Here is a 24,995-nt window from a genome sequence, read left to right on the forward strand (position 1 = left end):
GTAGGAGATAAATTCCAATTGTTACAGCTATGCTCTGGGAAAGCTCCTCTTAAAGGAGAAGCACGAGATCATATCTGAACTAGTGTGGGAATCAATCCTTCCTCATTGGGAATGATAGAAGATATTCACATATTAAAAATGGTAAACCTCGGATTAACCATTGTCGAGGAGCCTGGGGTCACTTGTTGGTAAACCTTGGATTATGTCAAGGAGCCTTCGAGGGGATTGAGCTTGTTACTCTTCCCTTGCGTGCGTATCGGATCGTAGACTGTTCCCCCAGGCATATTTGTTTCTGTTGGTAACCTTAGTGACCATATTCTATAGGATTCTTTCCTATGGTGACGGTGGAGGGAAGATCCCACTGTACCTGGAGCAGATGTCGGCTAGACTCACTTGGATTTTCTGGGGGGTTCTCTTCACTCGAGATGGTTTAGTGGAGAAACTTGTGCCAGTCTATTCATTAAGCAGGTTGCGGGGGTAACTGTTCCAACCGCCATTTCTATATTGAATTCTACGACGTTGGATTTCATCACCAACTAGTGTTTTCGGTACGGAAAGTTACTGTTTGTGTGTGGTTTGACCTCCTAGATTCTTTAGGCATGTGATTCAAATTCGTTTGGTTCTTTAGAGGCTTTAGGTGGCTTTCATTGAGATTTTTCTTTGTTTGCGTGTGAAGTAGTTAAAATATTTAATCGTGGTTGAATTACCGAGGAAGTCCCGTAGACTTCTGGGCCAACCTCCTGGGTTTTCACTGAGCCCGCCTGAAGGGCTACGAGCCCTTGTAACTCCTAGAGACAGTAGAGTTGGGTCACCTGAAGAAGGAGAGTCTTCATTGGTTGTACATCCTGATTATCAAGCTCTAGTAACAGATTATAATCCACAATCTATTTCATTTTCCGAAGTTACTGGTAGTTTTTCATCTACTAGTGATTTAGCTGAGGAACCTAAAATATCTGAGCTTGAAACTAAATTTGCTACTACTCCAACATCAGGATTTGCCTCTCCAACTTCCAGTGGCCCCGGTTCACCCAGGGTAGAAACAGTCATTACCCAAAATTTTCCTTCTGGACTTATTATTATTGAAGAACTTGTTACTCTGGAAGAAAGTATCCCTATCCCTGAAAATCAACCAGCTATAGAACTTAGGGAGCGTGAATCGATATTTTACAGTCCACCTAGGAGCAACGATTGGTATCTTTCATTAACCAATTTTTTGGAAAACCCGGGACTAAGTTTTTCACCACCTCGTATTCCTTTTCACCCAACACCTGGGGGTTATTATCCTCCGTTAAATATATCAAGACAGTTGTCCATGTTTTCTTAATCTCCAGAAACCTTTTTATACGGAAGTCCTTCTGTTCCCTCTGGGTATCAGTCACTTACTGGTACTTTTTTGGGAGCATCTCCTCCACCTATTGAACAAGGGTTATTAACTGGTAATAATGGAACTAAGCCATTGAGTGTAGAAGATATTCTTATGATGTCAGGTTCTATTCCTAATCCGCAACCTCAAGGTGGCCAGTTACCGCCTGGAGGGTAGCCTCAAAGTCCTCAATTATCACCTGGGGGGCAACCTCAAGGTACCCAATTTCCACCTGTGGGCAACCTCAAGGACAGTAAATACCTGTGGGACAGTACATTCCTCAAGGTCAACCCCAGACTCAGTATGTACCTCAAGGTCAACCCAAGTATCAATATGTACCTCAAGGTCAACCCCAGTATCAGTACGTGCCTCAAGGTTATAAACCTCAAGGTCAGTACCCAACCCAAGGTTTCCAACCACCTTTTGGTCAATCATTTGTCCAAGGAGCTGGAAATGTACCTTTGAATTATCAACCCTACCCTCAGCCCGGTTATGGTCTTCAATATTCTCAACCTACTATGGGTCCATGCCCCAGAATGAACTTAGTTTGGGATCCATCTCAATCTCAACAGATCTTGCAACCGAATGTGCAGTTGTCATCTCAATCTGGACAACCCTTGGTTTCTGGTTCACCCTAGCAACTTTTCCAGTCTACTATTCAAATTTTTGCACCTTTTGTAGTTTCTCAGCCTGGGCCTAGTACGCCTCGTACTCCACCTCAAACGACTACTGCAACATCTATTCAATCTACCCCACCTACTTCTGGAGTATCGACAGCTCCGGTTTCTACTATTCCTGTATCAACTCCTCAGACATCTTCACCTCAGTCTGGATCCACAATTCAGACTTCGGTTCAAATGCCTGTAGGACAACCTGGTCCAAGTACGGTTGTCACAAGTCAACCTCAATTTACTTATCAACCGTACCAGGGATAGTACCAATTTGGTCCTGCTATGCAGTAGCCAGTTTATCAATATCAACCGTACCTTGGATATACATATCAACAACCTCAACAACCCCAGTACAGTCCGGTTAATCTTGGTTTTCCGGGAGGATATAATATCCCAAATGCAATTCCAATTCCTAGTTATCTTGGATATCCTCCTCCTGGGGATGGTCTCATGACCCAGGGTTTCAAGGACCCTAATCGTCAGTTACCGTTCATTGCAACTTTGGACTTTCCTGACTTGTCGCGCCTTACTAACAATCCAATTAACTATCTTCAGTTTTGGCTGCCAATGCTGAATAAGTTGCCTAGTGATATTCCTAAGTTTGAAGGAAAATTAGGAGAGGACCCGTCGAACCATGTGATGAATTATCACCTCTGGTGTGCGTCTAATTCCATTTCAGATGATTCAATCCATTTAAGGCTTTTCCAACACACTCTAATTGGTCTTGCGGCCAAGTGGTACATTGAGTTACCGCGAGCCACTTTGTATAAATTTAGTCAGTTAGCTACTTCGTTTTTAACTCATTTTCAGTTGCCAGTCAGATATGAAAATGGCATGGAATAATTAACTTCATTAAAATAGTCAACGTCCACTTACATTTCAGCTCACATCCATGAATGGAGACGTCGACGGCGTTTAGTGAAAGTTTTTATTCCGGATCAGATCTTAGCTGAATGGTTTGTAAAATCTTTATTACCGAAGATCACTGAGGATGTAGCTAAGGTAGGAGTCGTTACTGAAGAGCAAGTAATTGCTCAAGCTCAGTACCTTGACTTAGTTTATATGTAGTCAGGTACGTTACATGAGAAAATCCCTGACCTTCCTAAACAAAATCAAATAATTGCAGCTCCTTCAGGGTCTCATGCCGCTGATGGTATGATTGGTACGGTTAATACCAAAAGTAAGAAGAAATATTCCAAGAATTCTTGTCCTATCATAACTTTACTAGATTCCCCAAAAGGAGATTCTTCCGCGGAAATTTCCACCGATATTCATGTTGTAGAGTCATCTACCGCCAAATCAATATCCGACGGTAAAAAGAAAGGGAAGAAGAAAAATAAAACAGATAAAAATTTGAAAGAGAAACCAGAAAAAACGGAATCAATTGATGAGAAACGCAAACCTCGTTATCCTTGTCTCATTTGTGACAAAAGCATTTTACAAGAGACTGCCCTCATCGTGTAGAGGTTGCGAAAATTGTCAAACGTTCCCAAACGCCTGTTGTTTTGAAGGATCCTTTTCCTAGTCAAAACAGTAAGATGATAGGTTCTTCCTCAAATGCCTCCGAAGAACCCATAATGATGATGTCCCATGTCAGGATTGTGACTCGATCACAAGATTATGGAAGTAAAAGTCCTGTTGATGGTAAGGAAGCAGAATCTTCTCATTCGAACCCATCAACTTCAACTCCCAGTTTCGATCCACTACAGATCGAGAAACCTAACCCAGACTTAGTAATCAAACCGCCCACCAAGGGTATACTTCGAAAGTCAGCTTTCAATCCACATGCGAGAGCGGCTCAGAACTATAACATTGTTGAAGATTTCGCTATTTCACCTTCAGCAATGTCAGCTTTGGAAGTGTTGCAATCATGTCCAGCATAGGGTAAATTGCTATTGTCGGTTATAGGAGCTGTTGATGTTCAGGACTTGAACCTTATAATTTTCGATCTAGAAAATAGTACACCTCACTTACCTCATCAAATGGCTTTCCAGATTCCAGTGTTAGTCAAAAACAAACCTTGTTATAGGACTGTGATTGATGAGGGATCCTCAACGTGTATTATGTCGATCCAGTGTTGGAGATCCCTTGGCTCTGCCACGCTTAATCAATCCCTGACGATTCTAAAGGCCTTTGATGGCCATGGGTTCCATCCTTTTGGCATTCTACAGGATTTACCTATAGGGGTTGAAAGTAAAACTGTTAATCTAGATGTGGAGGTGGTTGATGCCCCTTTAGATTACAACCTTCTCTTGGGTCGTAGTTGGTCTTATGCTATGGCAGCTGCTGTTTCATCGGTCTTTCGGCTTATAAAGTTCCCTCATAACAAAAAGATCGTAACTATAGACCAGCTAACTTACTTTTCATCCGACCCAGCCTCTTCTGAAAGTATTCAGCATGTTGGCAAAACAACTATCCCATATAAGGATGTTGGAGTAGGACTAGTTAAAGATTCTGGTTTACTAGGAACTTTTCCTTTTCCTCCTATCAACGCATCGTCTTCTACTACAACCATTGATATGATTTCATCAGAAACTATTGTTATGATGATCCTTGGATCGTACCTTCCGAATCTGAGATAGATTCATTTGGTGATGTTATGCCTTTGAGTCCATATGAAATTGCATATCAGGCCGTGCAGTCGTTTTTCGACCCTTCTTCAACCAAAATTGACTTAATGAATATGGTCCATGAAGAATCACTTTCAACATCAAACTCAGATTCAACAACGTTTTTCGAACTTGTTCACACTGATGAGAATATTCGTGAAATCCTATGTGTCGATGATTTACCATGGGAAGATCTTCATCATAGATCTTCGTTTTTACCTGAGATTGATTGCTTTGAAAATGATTTTTCATCTATTTTTACGACTGAATATGTCAAGGAACCTCAGAATCCAATGAAAAATCCTAATTCTGAGTTAAATTTGGGAAAAATTTCTCAAACTATTCCTATTGACATTTCGGTTAAGCCTGGAATTGTTGAAAAAATTCATATAGGTGCCTCTTGTATGGAAAATGAAATTCAAACATATAAGGCCCTATTTCAAGAATTCTACGACGTGTTTGCCTGGTCATATGAGGAAATGCCAGGAATTGACCCAGCAATTGTTGTTCATGAAATCAAAACTTACCCGGATGCTAAACCCGTCCGGCAAAGTTTGCATCAGATCCACCCACGAAAAGCTGCTGCTATTAAAGCAAAAGTTGAAAAATTACTTAAAGCAGGTTTCATTTATCCAATTCCGTTAACAGATTGGGTACCGAATATTGTTCTTGTTAACAAAAAGAAAGGAACAATAAGAATATGTATCGATTATAGGGATATTAATCGAGCCTGTCCAAAAGACAATTACCCAACTCCCTATATCGATCAAATCATTGATGATTGTGCCGGTAGTGAAATATTTTCCTTCATGGATGGTTTTTCCGGATACAATCAAATAAATATTCTACCAGTTGAACAACCAAAAACGGCTTTCATTTGTCCATGGGGGACATTTTCTTATTGCAAATTACCTTTTGGACTCAAGACCATCGGGGCAACTTTTCAAAGAGCCATGTCTTACACGTTTCATAATATGAAGCACATTGTGCAACCTTATCTCGATGATTTACCTGCTCATTTATTACATCGAGCTAATCATCTCATCCATTTACGAGCAATCTTTATGAGGTGTAGGCATTATAAAATTAGGTTGAATCCACACAAGTGTGTTTTCTGTATAGAAACGGGTCGGTTACTGGGGTTTTTTGTTTTGAAAGCCAACATTCGCGTCGATCCCTCGAAGTTTGAAGCTATTGTCAAATTGCCTCCTCCTTCGAGTCTTCGCCAACTCCAAAGTTTGCAAGGGAAAGCAAACTTTTTACGTCGATTCATTCCTAACTACACCGAGATTACAAAGGGTTTGACCCAGTTGTTGAAATAGAATACTCCATTCTTTTGGGATGAGATAGCTGACAAATCTTTTGATGCACTAAAACACGCATTGACGCATGCACCGTTACTACATCCTCCCAACTACAACTAGGACTACTTCTTATATCTCACCGCCTTGCATTCCACCATTGGAATGGTGTTAGTTTAGGAAGATGAATTCGGTAGTGAACATGTGATATATTACCTTAGTCGAACTTTAAATCCAACTGAGTTAAAATATTCACATGTGGAGAAATTGGCATTGGCAGCTGTTCAAGATGTCCAACGTTTTCGTCATTACATTTTGCTATGCAAAACTATAGTAATTTCCGATTGCAACCCTACGATCTATATTTTGACCAAAAAATTGCTAGGGGGAAAGTACTCCAAATGGATTGTGATCCTGCAGGAGATCGACTTGGAATTTGAAAAGTCTAAGTCGAAGAAATATTTAGTTTTTGCGGGGTTGATGTGTGACTTCCCGCGTGCTGATACAGAAAATGTGGCAGAGGAGCCCATTGTGGATGAATCCTTGTTTCTAATCAGCACTTTAGATCCATGGTATGGGGGTATCATAGTTTATCTCCAGACCCAATCCTTTCTGCCAGAAATTTCAAGATCAAAGCGTCGAAAAATATGATTCCAGTCCCAACAATTCAAAATTATTGGAGATACACTTTATCGTCGAGGGGCGAATTCCGTTTTTCGGCATTGTTTAACTCATGAGGAAGCTGAAAGGGTTCTAAATGTCTATCACTCTGGAGCATGTGGCGGTCATATGTCTGGGTTTGCCACAGCCCAAAAGATATTGCGCACTGGCTATTTCTGGCCGTCTTTGTTTAAAGATTCTATTAACACGGTCCGAAAATGCCACAACTGCCAAATTTTTGATCCAAAGATGCGCGCTCCACCTGCTCCTCTCCACCCTATAATTTCCATCGGTCCTTTTGCGAAATGGGGTATCGATTTTATTACATGTAACCCTCACTCGGCCGGGGGGCATGCATATATCATCCTTGCAGTAGATTATTTTACCAAGTGGGCCGAGGCGATGCCTACATTTGAGGTAGATGGCAAAACTGCTACGATTTTCGTTTTCAATCAGATAATTGCTAGGTTTGGTGTTCCACAAGCAATTATCACTGATCATGGGCGTCATTTTCGAAACATTATGATGACTGAACTTACAGACCAACTTGGCCTGCATCACGATAGTTCAACTCCATATTATCCATAGGCTAATGGTCTGGTTCAAGCCATCAACAAAGTTCTAGTCATCATGATCCGACAAATCATTGGGATTCATAGGTCGAATTGGCATAACATGTTATTTTCAGCGCTTTGGGCGTATTGAAATCCCGTCATTGCAAATGGCCATCGAATTACTTCCAGCCACTTCCGAAGAGGAAAAACATTTGTTATACTTGGCTCAGCTAGATGAGAATCAACGTGATGTTGCATTAGCAATTGAAACTCATGCCAAACGTATTAAAGCTCAGTATGATCGAAATGTTACCCCTCGTAATTTTTCGGAAGGAGACCTAGTCTTATTTTACGATCAAGAAAATGATAAATTAGGCGCTGGTTAATTCGTACCCATGTGGCATGGTCCTTATGTTGTTAAGTGAAAGCTACCAAAAGGGACCTATGAATTGGTAGACTTTGACGGGGTCTCTTTAGGTAAACCCAGAAATGGTCTTTACCTGAAGAGATATTATGCTTAAATCTAGGTGTGGAGATTTTTAGTTAGGTTAGTTTTCTTTCTAGCTGGTGTGTTTTAGATTAAAAGGTGTGCTTATCTTAGAGAGTGTTTTTTGTCATTATTCCTGCTTATCTTGATTTTACTCTTGATATTGAAGATGTCGATGCCTCTCCAAACTTACATTGGTTTTGCTGATGGTGCTTGTCGTAGTACACGAAACATTTCTTTTGTAGCTTGGGTTATCTATTCGCCCTCTAACGAGTTGGTATCTATGCATGGGGTAAGCCTCGGTCAAACAACAAACAACATTGCCGAGTATAGTGCAAGTGATTGAGTTATTATCTGAATCTATCTCTTTTGGGATTCAAAGTTTGATAGTGAGGTTAGATTCTAAACTAATTTTGTTGCAGCTTAATAGAGTGTATGCCATTAGAAATCCCATGTTATTGAGATTATTTTTGAGAGTTCATCTCTTGGAACATGAATTTCGCTATATTGAATATCAGCATATTCCAAGATATTCAAATACATTAGTAGATGCAATTGTTTCTCGAATGTTAAGTAAACATTTGCAATAATCATACAAGTAAATTTGAAAACATTTCATAACATGTTTTACAAGATAATCCAGTAATAGTGATATAGTATAACATAGAAGTGTGTCAAATATACATTCTCTTCGATCATAGGTTGAAAAACACCTTATTATCGGCAAAAATGATAGTACAAAAAGCAAAAAATGTCATATGTGTCTACAACAGGCGATCATCCTATCACTGGTGATGATCACGATAAGAAACCACTGTACGGGCCACCTTACAAAGGAACCTCCTGAAAGGTCCTGGGACCCCAATCACATAGCGCTGTAGCCTAAGACGAATGTCATCTATGCTGGTCTCTGAAATGCCTGTTGTCAAACGCTCTAGATGACACTCCAATTCGGCCAAGGTCTCTGTAGATTCATCCTGTGGGGCTAGTGCTACTGCAGCTAGTTATTTCCTCTCATAGGGCCGGAGAGTGGCTGGTCGCCGTATACCTACATATGCATTTGAAACTTTTACTATCAATTTTGGGACGAGATAAAAACAAAGAAAAATAAAAAATTAGAAAATGTTGAAAATGATTTTACCTGAGTCATCCCATTGCTCTCTTGGAGGAAGAGCCATGTCTGGGTCACCACGATAATCTACCCCAGCATAAGGAAAGTCCTAAATAGAAAAAACTTGGTTCTCCAACCAATGAAAATACTCAGGAGTGAATCAAACGACTTCTGTTCCCTCCTCAGGATGACGGGCCATAACTACAATCCAACGCATTAGTTTGGGCTCTCGGGGAAGTCCAGCTCCAACAAAGAGATGTTGTGGGACCAACATTGGAACCCTCTCCAGACCAAAGCTCACAACTAAAGCACCATATCCAAAGGTCTTTAGTTGTCCGTTCTTTGCTCGAGTCAGTTCACCTTTTATATTAGCCAACACAGCATCGCACCAGTTGAAGATGGTGCCTAGAAAGCAGTCTACTGCCATCCGCATTTGGGATCCAGTGGCTATGTGTAGTGCTGCGCTTCCACAGAGCATGGTAACAATAAATGCAATCACTTTTAGTTCAGGAAGGGATATGGTTTTTGATATCTATCCTTTTGTCTCTACTTTGGTCGTTGTAGAACTCTAGCCGGAGGCTATCGACAGACTGGCCACCTGGCCTAGTCCCGAATAGAGTCAAATGTTCACCTCTCTTAGGCAAACCAGTCAAAAAGTAAATGTCTTCCAGCTCCATTTCGAGTTGGTGGCCACCAATAAAGAAGCATTGGTCCTGTATGTTCCACCTGTCTACCAGCCACTGCAAAAAGTCCACCTGGGCCCTCATGCGAGGTATGGCCTAGAATTTGTATAAGTCGCATGCCTTCAATGCATCAATCGAAGGTTGATGATTTATCGTGGCAAGATCTACATCCTCATGCTCCTGTTCTCGCTAATCAAGCATGATGTATACCCTACATTCAATAAAAAGGCGAATTAGAATATCTAAAATCAAAATTTTTGGGTGAAATTTGAGAAATTTAGGTTTAAAAACCTTTGTTGCGGGGACCGCACTCTCTCTGTTAGGGATAGTGCGTGGGTCCGCACTCTGCCTTCACAGCAGGTGCGGATCCCTGACTTTTTTCCTTTTACGAAAAATTCGAGATCCGCAGGTTACCAATGCTATGCCTACGGACCCCCGCGCGCGGGTTTTTAACCTAAACATTCCTTAAAAAATGAAATCAAAGCCTAAAAACAAATTTGAAATGGATGAAATGAAAGAGTAGGATGATGTAGATTACCTGGAGGAGACGGCATTCGATTCCAACGGACGGATTTTCCGCAATCTTCACGGGACGTTTCTGACCAAAAGCTCTCTTTTCTCACTCTAAAGTCAAACACTAAAAATGAATTTACGAAAGCCCTTTTTATAAGCTTTTTTGAATAAATGAATTGTTAATTTGTTTATTTTTCACTTTAAAGAGGTAACTTTTGAAGCATTTTTATCTATTTTAAACAAGTATGATTAATGTTTGAGTTTTTGTGCAGGATAACGGATTTTTCAGGAAAAATTGGTCATTTTTGACAAGAAACATTAGAGTCACCTTTAAGCTCTTTTCTAACTCCTAAAACATGAAAAGATTACCGAGTTTTTCTTTTTAAGCTCGTTAAAAGGAACTAAAAATACAGTCCACTTACAGCCCTTTTCTGACCGTAAAAACATGAAAAGATTACCGGATTTTTGTCGTTTCAAATTCGATATTGGTTATAAAATGACGTGTCATTGATCGCTTTTTTACTTTTTCAGGTCAGAGGCACTAATTATGAAAAGTAATGATCAAGTGGTTCTCTCAAGTATTATTTTATACTTTTTCGGGCTTGGGAGACACAAATTTACGAAAAAGGACAACCATGGAGTCTTCTTAAGTTTTTTCAGACTTTCTAAAGTTGAAAAACGCCGAGTTTCTCCTATACTGGACTCATTAAAATTTAATAGTAAAGGACCTGTTCAATTACAAACAGGAATGGACCACTCCTTCTTAGGTTTTGAATTTAAACTAAGTTGGACTCATCTGAAGGATGAGCTTATAATCAAGCAAATGTTATCCTCCTCAAGCTTGTCAAAAATAAAGAGGTACTTGCCAGAAATGGTGGGGGAAAAGAGAGAAAAATGAGCCTGTTTGTCATACTTTGTAACCACTCTTTAACATGACACTTTTATTCACCTGGGTTGGGAAATCCTTTGCCTAATAGTTGATCAAACGATATTGAAAGTCTTCAGCCGGTTTCTGGGTATTAACTTTGGGTCAATTGTCACCAAACCATCTGCTGTGTCGTTATGTTTTCAAGAGGTCAATGCAAATAAACCATTCATCTGCAAAATATCTGTCATCCATCTTGACCATCCCTGAGTCAGTCCTTGCAACTAAATTTCTTCAAACTTGATCTATGATTTCGTGTTGTGGGTCTACCTACGACGGATCGCTTTCTATCGACTTCAGCTCATTATCTAGGAAGATGATCTAGAAATCGTCAGTACCTTAGGATCTGCATGCCTCAATGGCAGGTTTCTCGCCTTCAATGATAGGTTGCATCATTGACCTTCGATCAAAGGATTCCGTGACATGTTCGACATCAACACATCTATTCACATCTCATAGATTGTACTGAGTACTTTGAGAGCCATTGACATTACTGATGGTTTCTCTCACACTTGTTAACAATTTACATCATTGACTGGTAATCAAGTGGTTTCTACCATGTTCGACTTCGACACATTCATTCACATGGTTAGAATCGTACTATTTCGGGAAGTAGAAATCAAGACCCTGGATCTAGTTTCCACTATCCAGGCTACGAGGAATTTTGTATTCATTATATAGTGGACTATTCATAAACAGATGGCTGCACCCATACTGTGTCTACATGTGTCTATACTTGTGATGTATTACAAGATCATTCCTGTATCAGAGTAGTAGTTAGTTTTCTAGTCAGTTTTGATCTAAGTATGGAAATGCCTACCTCAACGATGATATGATCTCATATATATATTTTGCATTGAATGTTTTCACAGGTTCCAACCAGGCTCTCCACAAGATGATCCTTGAAATGATAAAGTACTTCACTCTTCTTAGATGATAAATGAAATCCTCATCTACTATAGACTTCGCACATTAGGGGGCAATCTGTTACACAAAATATTTTCAGCATGACTAATTGCAGTCAGTATGGGTCCATCATCATTCATACTGTCCTCCTTAGCATGTCTCAAACCTCAGCTCTTCATGTCAAGCTTTGAAAATGAGAGAAAGATCTTAAAAATCAATAAAGCTCTGGTTCTGCAGTTTCTCTAACTATTAGCTGCGGTCCCGCACCCTTCGTTCATGATACCTATGGACCTTCCCACTCTATCTCTAAAGGAGTGGGTGCGGACCCCTGTGAAAGTCAAAAAGGCACAAGTTTATTCTTAAAAACTCACTTGTGGTTAATTCTAGATGATTTTAGAAGGAATCTTGATGTGGATGGTTTGCTCCTTGGTGGTTCATGCATCCCAAAACTGAAGGAGATAATCCCTTGATGAGAGGAGCTTATCCCTTTGAAGGAGGGCTTTATCCCTTTGAAGGTGGACCTAGTAACTTCCCTCCATTGCACTATAAATTAAGGCATTGGGCTGGTTGCTAGAGAGGTTAGAACCTGAACATTTTTTAGGGTAAATGCTGTTGGAATTGAGACTTCCTAGTTAAGCTTGAGAGGAAAGATTACATACCTTTTGGCTTCATTGGGAAGAGAGTGAAACTTGTCAAAGTAGAGGAGACTTCTTGCTGGACCTTGGGAGGAGCTTGTACAGCATCAAGGCACCAAGGTTGTAAAGTTCTTTTTTGATTAAAGTTAATACAATCAGATTCAATTTTCTCAACAAATTGTCTTATGTGATTTGTTTCATGAATTCCTTAATCATCATGATAAGTATGCTTTATTATATTGGCTTTTCAAGTGCTATTTAATGTGTGTGCTTGTTTGTGTTTCCATATTCTTTACAAGGGAGCTCATTTGGATCAATGGAGTGAGACTTCCACAAACTTGCATTGGACCCAAGGTAGGCCTAAAACACTTGTTTGTCTTTATTTATAAATTGCATATTTAGAGAAAGATAGAATTTGTTTGGTTTTCTTGTTGCTAGATATCATTAGATACTAGGGAGGTCGGTCTTGTCTGCAAGAACAACTTATCCGGGCTGACAGGCACCTTGACCCACTCTTTCGTTGCGGATTGGGTTATATGAGATCCGGAGTATCAAACAAGCAGATGTCAAAGAAGAACTGATGAAGAAGTACCCATTCGACCTCCGAAGCTACAATCCATATGACCCACAGTGAATTTTGAAAGATTATTGCAGGAGAGTTCAGTTCAACTACATCCACGAGGGATTTCATTGGGCCAAGGAGGACCCATGGAGATATTGCTACAGTTTCTCTAGACCCAATGAACAAGTCGGCTTCACTGTGGAGTGGTTAGAAAAGCAACATGAACTAGCATCATGGAGAGCACCAGCATGAGTAGTAGGGGAAGCAGAGGCAAGCATACCAGTCCATGACAAATGTAAGTGGAAGATTGTTGATCGCATGGAAGAAGAGTAAAGCTGCAAGTTTCGAGCAGATCCATTAGTAGAGAAATAAGTTGTGGCTATAGCAGAAAAGGGGCACCAGTGTGACATGAAAATTGCGTAAAAGCAGAGGGATAAGAGAAGAATAGAAGAAGTAGAGAAGGAGTTTCATGAGCTGAGGGAGCAATTCCGAAAAGAACAAGAGTTGCGCAAAAAGGAGAGGGAAGTGCAGCAGCAACAGGTATAGCAGGGGGTGCAACATGTGCAAATGGATGAAGTAGCACCTATACAAGTAGTTGATTCATCAAAATAGCTAGCATCAGGCAAACAAGGTGAACCATCGCAGGAGCAAGACTTCACTCATGAGATAGAGCAATCACTTCAATAGTTGGATGCAAACATGGAGAAACAAGAGTTGAAATAGGACACTGACCTCATGCCTCATCACCAAGAGGTCGACTTACCTGCTTCATCGCATCCAAATGATGAGCAAGTCTCAAGAGACCAAGGAGGCACTAAGATCCTTGGTTATCAGTCAAAAGGAGAGATGCACAACATCTCATTCAATGAATCTCAACATAGATTTGTGCAATCTCGCAGAGTGTCAACTCTGGAGGATCATACATCTCCTGCAACCAGAGTGTATATCGAAGCCATTAGCTCAAGTTTTCTCTTTCTCATAACTGAGAATGAGCGAATGGAGAAGGAAATACACACGGCCAAGCAAGGAGGAGACTTGGTGACAATGTGTGCCTGAGTTGAACTAAAGAAGGAAATACTAGATGAAGTATTGTCCCTTGACACTGTTATGCAAGTGTTGTACTCCAAATTTGGTACCATGCATAAGGCAGTTGTCCTTCTCAATTAATGGCATCAGCGATGTTCTAGAAGAGCATGTATCTTAACGAACTTGCATGTTTTTTTTGATGACATGCAAATATGGATGATGAAATACAAAGGATCCCTGCTTCACTTGACTAAGATGATGAGGGCCAATGCAATCGAGCTAAAGGCACATATTCGGAGTTAGATCTGGAACTATGAAGAGCTCCCGCAACTCATCACTAGCATACAGGCTTCCCGTGCACGAGTATTTAGGAGTATGGATGTGGTGGTGTACATACACACGATGCCATCTATTGGAACTCTCACCCAAACGAAGACAAAAATCCAGGTCTAACGAGAGCTTGACTCATACTTCGACTAGTTTATGCACATTGCCTCCAGCCTAGAATTACCTATCAGTGCAGACATCATGCACAAGTATGTTGTTGGTTTGCCAACATTGAAGACAATTATGGGCATGCTTTCAGACAGGTTGGACAGAGGAGTCAGAGTAGTGTAGTGAGATGCTACGTAGGCAAGAATTAGGTTTCAGAAAAATGTCCCCATAGAGCACACAGACACCATCAAGGACTATAGATCTTGGCATCAGTATGTTACTGTCGATCAACATGAGGATGTTGAGGAGTTGGACTTCCATGGTTGTCTAAGTTAGAGTGATGTCTAGTTTGGCTTGCTCAAGCCATTTTGTTTCACATGGGCACATGTGCATTGTAATGTAAAGTCATGTCAAGTTGTGATAGTTGGATGTAATAGTCATAGAGTAGGTGAAGAGTCATGAGGGTAGTTGAACTATCAAAAAGCGGAATGTCAAGGGTCACCCCACCCTTTGCTATAGATTGTCCCTCATAACTCATTGTAAAGGATTTTGGTCAACCAAGCTTCTAATAAGACTATCTAGGAGAGAGCTTGGATACTATTGTAATGTGCCTTGGCTTCTCCACTATGCATAGCTAGTATATCTCTTTGGAGGAGCAGGCAGATGTGGTTGTAGTGTTCAACTATTGGGACTAGTGGTTGGACATGGATGTATTGTATGACTCAAACTTACACTTCTTTACATAATAAGAGCCAATACGTTTCATGCATATGTTGTATTGTATTCTATGCTATCTGATTTACTCTAAGTGATATATGTATTAGTTTTCTTATGCATGCATGTATAGACTATTTTGTATAAGTATGTACGTATCTTTCTGAAATGTGATGTTGGTTTAACCATCACTTTGGATTGCTTTCTAACTTTCTCTCCAGCTTGTGATGTATCTAATGAGTGCCATTATTGTAGCAAGAATGCTAAAACTCCTAGGCTACCAGCTTTACTTTGTCAACCTGGGGTTCGTACAAACTTGGAGGTGACAATGTTGTATACACAAGTAAAAGTGATGGTTCTGCTTTTTGTCATGATTTAGCTGGTGAGAGACCACTGGGGTTTTCAAGGTAGACTTCTATGGATTCAGAAGAAGCTTGGTTTCTTGATGGCAGAAAGGGAAATATGCTCTAAGGGAGATCTACTCTACTGTAATAATGGAAAATACCGAAATTCAATGCTAAATCACAACATTTCCTAATTAACTGCCAAGAAACTATGATTTGCAATAATGCTAAATTAACATGAACCAAATGCTACTATCTAAGCATGGAACAAAATGAACATCACTAATGTGCATGTAAAGGGACTAAAATAAATTTGTTTTTGTCTTTTTATCTTTTCATGCAAAATCAAGTATGCAAACTAATTTATTTTTGTGATGTGGCAGGTGAATTAAGGATGTTGGAGGATGGCTGGAAGGGTTAGGAGATGGTTGGATGGTGTGGGAGAACCTTCAGAGGATTTTTGTGACTTCCTAGAGGTTTTCTCTCAATTCGGTCTCAAAATAGGCCATTTTAGGAAAACCTACAGGATGTACTACAAACCTATAGGATTCCCTGTAAACCTACTGGACAAAGCCGAGAGAAAAATGGAAGGAGTTGGAGGTGATGGAAGGCTTACGGAAGGTGGTATATGGGTGGAATGAGGTGAGGAAAGTTCTAGGATCACTCAGAATTCAACAACAAAGATAGAGGATGGTTGGATTTGCTCAATGTGCTTGGAAGAATTTCTATGAAAAATGATGAATTCTAGTGAAGGCAATGGTGAAAACAAGGAATGACTATGGTGGATGGAGTGGAAGGTGGTTGTTGGCTCTGAAGTCTACGTCTCCTCCTGAAGCACCTGCTTTGCATAAAACATGTATACTTCCCAAAAGGCTATGTAAACAAGAAGCATTCTCATAGGCTAGAAAAGCAGAATTAATGAACTAACTGCCTAAAGTTGTTGAAGGGAATGAGAGAATGGATGATATCTAATGCAAGAGTGAATATAGAAGATATGGCAATGAAATCCTACTTTGCAAAACTGATCAAATGCTAACTTAAATATAGTAAACTTTAAAGCTTATGCAAGAAATAGAAATCTGTGTTGTTGGTACTACACAAGGGTCCCTTCCTCAAATCATGATCCCAAAGGGAGGAAATGAGGCCAAGACACCCAATGAAAACCTTGTGGTACTCCTTTTATCCCTAATAACTTGCTACTAAATTAAGGCACAAATGGAAGCAAACTAATAAAAAACCAATCCAATCTACACTACTCACGATGAAAACACATCTAAACGAAAATTAACAATGAAGCTATGAGACTAATCTAAACATACAGATACAAGAAAGAGGAGACTTGGTTGATAGGGTTGGGCCCTAACCAAAGAGCTTCAACCCTCTGAGTTAACTCAGTGCTGGCTCAAAACAAAACTCATTCTTATTACCAAAATAGGAAATTACGTCAATAAAACTTTCACAAGTATGGAGCTCAAAAGTAGCTTAGAGTTTTACAACAAAAATTTGAATGCTAATGAGGCTCTAGGCCTCTCTACTTATACAACTGAAGTCACCAATGAATTACTTAAAATTAGGGAGGCTTGGCTCCCGAACTCAAGGTACACTAGTTCTTTGTCTCTCACTTGCTCAGCTTCCTTCTAATCCTAATTGCTTGGCTGCTTCCACTCTGATTTGGTGTGATGGATGGAGGAATATTCGAATAGGGGAGAAGAAAATGAGGAGTATTTACCTCCTAGAATCCATCTCCCTTGTCCCATTCGAATTTTAACCTTACTATTTGCCAAAATTCCTTGATTTTCTCCTTCAATCCTGCATTCAATGCATATTTGTCGACTAGGCATCATATCCAACTATAACTCATCTCATAAACAAAATATAATTAAAAACATGTAATAAGTTGTGAGAAATTTTAATTTGACTAATTTAGGAGGGGAATTAAGGCCCATATAATTACCCAATGATGAGGCTCATCATCACACCGCTACTGAAAGTGTTTCTCATCCTCTTAGAAACTCAATCAATATCCATATCCTTCATAGCTCTAGTGGCCTCCCTGACATCCCATGCCTCTATTGTGGTTTCCTCTTCTTGTTCATAGAAGCCTTATTTCCTTTCTACCTCCTCCCACTGCCTCTTTTCTTATTCTTCCTCCCTTCCTTCTATCATTCCTAAGAGTAGTGGTGGACTGAGTTTCAATCCAATCCAGTTGACTTTCATCCTTTGCATAGATTGCTTGTACATGGGTGTCTTGTTTAGTGCTTCTCTCAATCTTTGAGGAGAGTGGTACTCTCTTATCTTTAAGTTGTATGGCAATGTGTTCCATCTCCTCAGGAAAGCATGTATCCTATCATCCCTTAATAGCCTGAACATGTCCTCAAAATTTGAAATTTCTTGTTCTTGGGTAGCAAGATATCTAGGTGCAAGTTGAGGATCATTGGTAATCAAATTATGGATACTGATGAGGGCCATGGAATCTGACTGTTCAGCTCTGATCATAAGAGGTTCAATTTTCTCTCTTGACAATATCTTCCTCATCTTTGTAGCCCTTGATTCCTCATGGTTCATCCATGATGCAAAGCCATCTATAAATATCCTAGCTTGGCACTAGGGTCCCATACATTCATGTCTGTTAAGTCCATGTTTTGCAAATAAAACTCAAACATCTTGGCCCTATATTCTAGTGTGCTCTGATCACAAAGATCAATGAAGTTCCTACAGTCCTGAAATGGCATGGTGCATCTCTGTGCTAGGACCTTGATTTGGAAATGCAGCCACTGTTCCTTGAGGTATAGGGCATAAGATTTAGTTGGCATCCTACACTAGATTTCTTCCAAAGATAGACTGGCCATACATGCCAATTGATTCTCTCTTTCTTGCAGTTGTCCTTTCAACCATGCATTTTATGTTTCTAGTTTATTTTTCAGTATGGCCTCTCTGTCTCTCAAGCTACTTAGCTCTCTACCCATGTCCTTGAACTTCTCCTCCATATTCCCAATGTCCCCCCTTGGATTTGGCAATCTGCATCCATCGGTGAGTTCTGGCTCTCTGCTTCTCAAGTTCGAAGAACAATGGAATAGAAAATTTTTGAGGTATGACCCTCCCGCCTTCAATAAACCTGTAGTAGGATTCAAGGTTAGGTTGGGGGCTGGGTTCTTTTGACTCTGGGTCCTCTTCCTTAGTTCCTTGCTATTAGCCTACCTCCTTTTCCAATTTTTGTGTCTCCTATAGGTTCAGCAGAGTATCATGTAGGACTACTTCTACTTCCTGTAGATTATGTCGTGTATCTTGTAGGATTGCTTTTCCCTTGGAGGAGGTTGATCTATTCATAGGCCTTCTCACATAGGTGATAGGAGACTTAGGGGAAGACATTTTCTCCTTTTGTTTAGGTGATTCTTCAATCACAATGGGAATTTTGGTTGGTGTTTGGGGTTTCCCCTGCCTTATTCTTGTGCGTTTCCTTGTCCTGAAATATAAGGGGGTCTGCCTCTGTATTTTTCCTTTTTACTTGATGGGGATGCTAAGAGCAGTGAGGGAAACTGCTACCTCTCTCTCAGTGGGTTCTAGAGACACCCTAGGTGACTCCTCCTTGTCTTTTGCCCCCTCCTTCCCATTTATTTATTCACCTGTGTATTTCCTTTCTTCTTCCTCTTGTAAATCCTCATCATATTTATAAGTTCCCTCCTTAACATCCTCCTCTGTTTCTTCATCATCCTCCTTCTCTTTATCCTCTTCTTCTTCATCTTCCTCATTTTATTTTGTTTCATCTTCTTCTTGCTTCGTCTCATCTTCATCTCCTTATGTTTCTTCTTCTTCCTGCTCTACTTCTTCTTCCTTTGCTTTAGTCTCTTCCTCTTCCTCTTCAATTATAGTAGGACTAACATCATATGTGAGAACCTTGATGTCTTCCTCTTCCTGCATGTCTCTCAAAACTGATCATTGTATACGAATTTTGAGGGTTTGGAGGGAATATTCTATAAGCATTCTAATTAACCCATGGTGAGATAACTATTGGGAATTTCCCTCTTGCACTTTGATGCTTGAGCCTATCAATTATTGCAGCAGGAAGTATGGTATGCTGAGCCTGTGGTGAGGGCGTGTTTCTGCTCCAAATCTCAATTCTTCAAGAAGCCTTAAATGATAGCCATAGACCACACTATACCTACCCTCACATGAAATGTATTTGATAAGTTGGTAGCTTACCTCATTCCAAGGATATGGCAGACTTTCTCTCCTTACTCCATTTTTGTCCTGAGTGGATGTTGGTGCATATAAGATGTCTTTTTAGAACTACTAAATGCCTCACATTAATTATCGACCTGCGTAAGTCTTTTGTTTCAAGAGTGTACACAACATGTGCAAGTGATGGAAATTGTTGTATCTATAGAAAGTAATTCTTTAAGATAACTTATTGATTTCAATACGAGAGTAAATTGATCAAACCATAAACTACCAAACTTGTAACTTCAAATAAATTAAACTATTCAAGCATCAAAGCTCAATCTTAATAAAAAAGCTCTAATTGCAATTACAGGCCATAAGCACGTCAATCGAGTGCACTATGGCGGTAATAGAGCTCTTTCAGCTGAATAGAAACTTCTGCATAATAGTAATACACCTGATCTAACCAATGATACTCTAGCTTTCAATTAACAGGAAATAACTCTTATCTAATAATTGAATCAATCTACAACATAAATAAATGAAACCAATCAATAGTAATAAGAAATAATGCACAGAATGCACAAAATCAACACTGGTGATTTATATATCAAGTACATCAATTGTAAAACTATAAAACAAAGTAATTAGACTTGCAGTAAAAAGGTAAAAGTATAACACCAGGAAAAGCAGTGAAATCCACCTGTGACTAGGCCCAAGCCGCTAGTGATTACTGCCTAGTTACTGAGAATATTGCGAGCAAATAGAAACACAACTTATATATTACTCATCAACTCCAAATGTCATTAAAGTAACAACATGTTGTTCAGAATAAAACTTTGTCTCTTAAAATTACAACCGAATTAAAAAGGCAAAAGTTTCTCTATTGTATTCATTTTCCCCCTCTTATAGTCAAAGAGGAAAAGAGATAACTGTTATTCCTCAAGATTAGGAGATCCTAAGGAATTCGTGACCAAATGCTATTATCAAAAAAATCTTTTGTCATGCACTGATCCTTCTGATTCACTTCTCAACTGACCGCACAAGACGTGTTCTTTCCTCCTTTTTTAGCCTTTGTTTTTCAATAGATTGAACAACAATTGTCCCTTTCACAAATCTCTGCATAAAAAGAAACGAAAGTTAGTTTTAACAACCAAATCATATCAAAAGTGGTTTCGTTCACTTTCTATAAAAATTATATCAAAACCTTATTACATCATAGCACAAATGCATAAAAGGGAGGAAAAAGATAATGTAATCAAGGGTAAATTTATACCTGTTGCACAGCCCAACAGTGGGTTCCTCACGTTCTAAAAGGAATTTCCTTTTGGTAACCTGACTGTCTCCTTTGTCTTCCTTCCTCCATGGTACTCCTAGGGGAAGTGTGGTAACTCTGCTGATGAATTCAGGGGTGAGTTCTATGGAGCGGCCTCTTACCACAATAGTGGCATGAACTCTAGTGAGTGGAATGAGGAAGAGAGAAATATTGGGCCACCTCATCATCATACCCCCTTAATTTTTTGAAAAACCCCATCCAATTATGCCTTGTGAAGATTTCTAGTACCTCAGGGTGTTTTTGGATTCTCACATTGTTAGTGGGTTCCCTCTTATTAAACACTCCTATCATCGTGGTTGGTGAGGTTTTGAGGAGATGAGATGGTTGATACAATTTTCAAATGCAGAAGTAAAAAACTGAGATGACTATGTGGACAATTCTCTTGCACAGCTGCCAAAGTCACTCAAACTAGAGGATTTTTTGTTCCATTTACTTGGAAAGAGGAATGTAATTACAAAGCCTACCTCTTCATAATGTTTTCTGTGGTCAACCCTCGAGTTTTCCCCTCTGAAATGCCTCTCGGCCTATCCTGTAGACTGTCTTTGTGTATCTTGTAGGAATCTTATGTGCAATCCTATAGGATTTCCTATGCAATCCTGTAGGAATTCTTGCCCAGAAAAATGATGTTGTCTTCCTTGATGTAGGTTGGATGGGTATGAATGTGACTTGTGACAGCGATCCTCGAGGAAGTGAATGCATGAATGCATGGGGATGATGATTATTTCCTCTTATGGTCATTTGGGTTGAGGCGGTGTGCTGGCAGCCGAGGTACGATTTCCATTTTTTTACCGTTAGTTCCCACTACCACCTCATCATTCCCCACTTCCTCGTAATGAACTCCCACTTCATGCTTCCATAGCCTTAACTGCTTTTTTCCTTCTCCTTTATGTTTTTGAGTTGACTGCTGCCACATGTGAGAGGACAAATTGTTTTGTTTTTGTTAACTGATTGAATGTGGCCAAGTTAACTAGCCACCTTTTACTTATAAACCAACTTACTCATAACCTTTACATATTTTGACTACATTATGCACATGAGAGAGTGAGCGGGTTACTTACCTGTGGTGCTTAATGCCTTACTGCGGTGGTTGAAGACTGGAGGTGCTTGATGTGTGTATTGGCTGCATGCTATTCTTCTTCCTTTTTCTGTTGTTCTCTGATGATTTTTTTTGTGGTGCAGGTACCTAGTGTTGAAGATGATGGTGTTGTTGCTGCTTTGGAGTCTCTTCTACTCTTGGCTCATCATGCTAGAAGCTTTCTTTTCTTATGATTTATATTCGATGGGATAGGCTGCTACAAGATTTCCTACAAGATGTCCTGTAGTTGCTTCTCCCTCAGAACTCTTAATCATACCTTTTGCTGGAAGTTTGAGGATGGTGACATGGATGGAGAAGGAGACTAGGAGTGTGAGGATGAGGAATACTCAGGTGATGCTCCCTATTGCTCTTTGTTTCCTTCTTTTTCGAAGACTGTGACTTTTTTTATTTTGGAAACTGACATTTTTTTTAGGGGTGAACGTAGAGGTGTTGAAGGTGGACATAGGTATGGTCATGGAATGATGATGTAGGAGTGCTATTTTATTAACATAGCAAGTCATTTTTCCTTTAGGGTCACCTCCTGTAGCATTTTTGGGTCACTGTGATTCCTACAAGAGCATCCTGTAGGTTTTCAGGGGATCTTGTAGATTTTTAGGGGATACTGTAGAAAACACATTGCCCTTGTAAACTGAAGGAAAGTAGTGGAAAAAGTGAGAGGAATGGTAGAGTGATGAATGAAAATGAGTGGAAAAATAAAATGTGATTGAAATAGGTCTCTTGGTGATCCTCATTTTCTCTCTGATCATCCTTCTTGTTGACCTGCAAAATAGAACTTTTCATGATTTTTCTCTCTTTTTTTTCTTTTCTTTTTTAAGCAACTAGCCTTCCTCTGAGAGGTTTTCATCCTAGTTGTTTTCCTTGGGCACGTCAAGGGAGGTTTTCACCCAGGGATCTTTTTATTCTTATTTTTTCTCTTTTTTCTTTTTTTTTATATTGACACCATTGGTCTGCCCCAAGAGGTTTTCAACCCGATAGTGGGACTCATGCACCTCATGGAGGTTTTCACTTGAGTCCTTATTCTTTTCCTTTTTCATCTCATTGATTTGATGAGGTAGGAGCTGAAACTTGCTCCACTACCATCACTGTTTTATTGATATCATCAATGAATTCTTGTTTTGACAATGGTTTCTTGTAAATCTTCAATCGATGTCCATTAACAAGTAAAGGAATGGCCTCTTCATCTATGGTTCTGATCTGCACTTAACCATGATCATGGCATATTTCTACAACATAAGGTCCTTGCCATCTTGTCCTTAACTTTCCCTTGAAGTATTTATACCTAGAATCATATAACAAATCCCAATCACCTTCTTGAAATTTATTTTCCTTGATGTTCTTATCATGCCAGATCTTCCTCTAAAGTTGAATTACCTCTGTATGTAGGAGGGCCTACATTCTGAACTCATCCAAACCATTCTTCAATGGACAACAAGGCCTTTTTCCCATAGACCATCTCATAGGGTGTGAATCTAGTGGTGGTCTTCCAGGTGGTATTATAGGCCCAAGTGGCCTCTGTTATCACTCAGATTTTCCTAGAAGTTATAAGAAGAGGAAAGGGGTCTAAGGTAACCACAAACCAACTTTTGGGTACAGATTCTAGCCAATCTGTACCTAGAGAGGGCTCTCTCTTTAAGTTTTAGCTTTATTTTGTAAGGTTTTAGGCTAGTTATGAAAGCTTTGGGATTTTGATTGGGTTTGATGGTGGAATTCAATAGAAAAGTGGTAGACAGAATATTTCAGGCCATTGGGCTAATGGAGTCAAAAAAGATGGCTAAACTAGATTTGGTTTCTCAGCAAAGGATGGCTTCACTAGGTAAGATAGCTAAACAGGGAGCAAATGACAACTTGAAAGGATGGAATGGGTTCAAAATGGAAGAAGGGAAATTAAGTATCCTTCCACATGTATTGAGAGGAGGGAATTTAGATGATCATCAGTAAAAAGCAATTAAGGATTTTTTACTAAATGATTTAAATGATAAACCAAGATGCAGAAGTAATTAAGAATTTCTTGCCTATCATAGTTTAGAGGAAAACATTAAGAATAGAAACGATTGAAAACAGATTGCACTTAAGCACTTTCTGGATTATGCTTTTTCATTTTAATATTCAGACATGGAACATAATTGAGACATTTAAACCAGAAAACAATAACACATGAGTTATAAAATACTTATTTTTCCGATGTATTGCACTTGAATCCTGTGAAAAATCCTTCAAATCAATTCTATGTCTAGCCAGCCATGCAAGATTTGGTCCAACAACACTTTATTCCAAAGTAATCAGTTTTACAACAATGTCTAAGAATCCACCCTCAATACTCTGAATGAGGGAGTATTTATACAAAAAGTTTTACAACAAAATATCTCATAACAAAGAGAGATATATTCTAGGGTGACTAACTATAAGTTACATGAAAATAGAGACAGATGGTCTCATAGATAGAAGGTAAAGAAAACTGATGGCTTGTTGTCCCTATTTTTGTGAATGAGCTGGAGGCAGGCCCTAAATTGAGGCATCTTGCTGTCTTCTTTGTAAATTCGTGCTGGTTGTTCTGCTTTTCACTTTGTCACTAATACACTTTGACCTGCTTTGATACTCTTTACCTATTTGATCTCTGTTCATTCTCTTTTACCATCATTGACTGTAGTAAATAATCAAAATTTACTTTTTACCAAGGATAAATTACAAAATGTCTAGCATTTCTTCCCACCATTTTTGCTGTGGTATTCTGGTCCTTTGAAGTTTTCTGAGGATTTCATCAGTCTCGGTGTACTTGAAAAAAGTAGGCTAAATTGGAAACAAATGTTTTAACTCGTGCTCAACATAGAATAGGTTCTCTAAACTGTCATAGAGAACTCAACCTGTAGGCAGTGCCTTTAGTGCTGATGTACTGGTTGATGAACTTG

This window comes from Pinus tabuliformis, chromosome 6, assembly GCF_031772625.1.
Source record: "Pinus tabuliformis cultivar Carrire ecotype Pingquan chromosome 6, CPIR1, whole genome shotgun sequence".
In the NCBI taxonomy this organism is placed as follows: Eukaryota; Viridiplantae; Streptophyta; class Pinopsida; order Pinales; family Pinaceae; genus Pinus; species Pinus tabuliformis.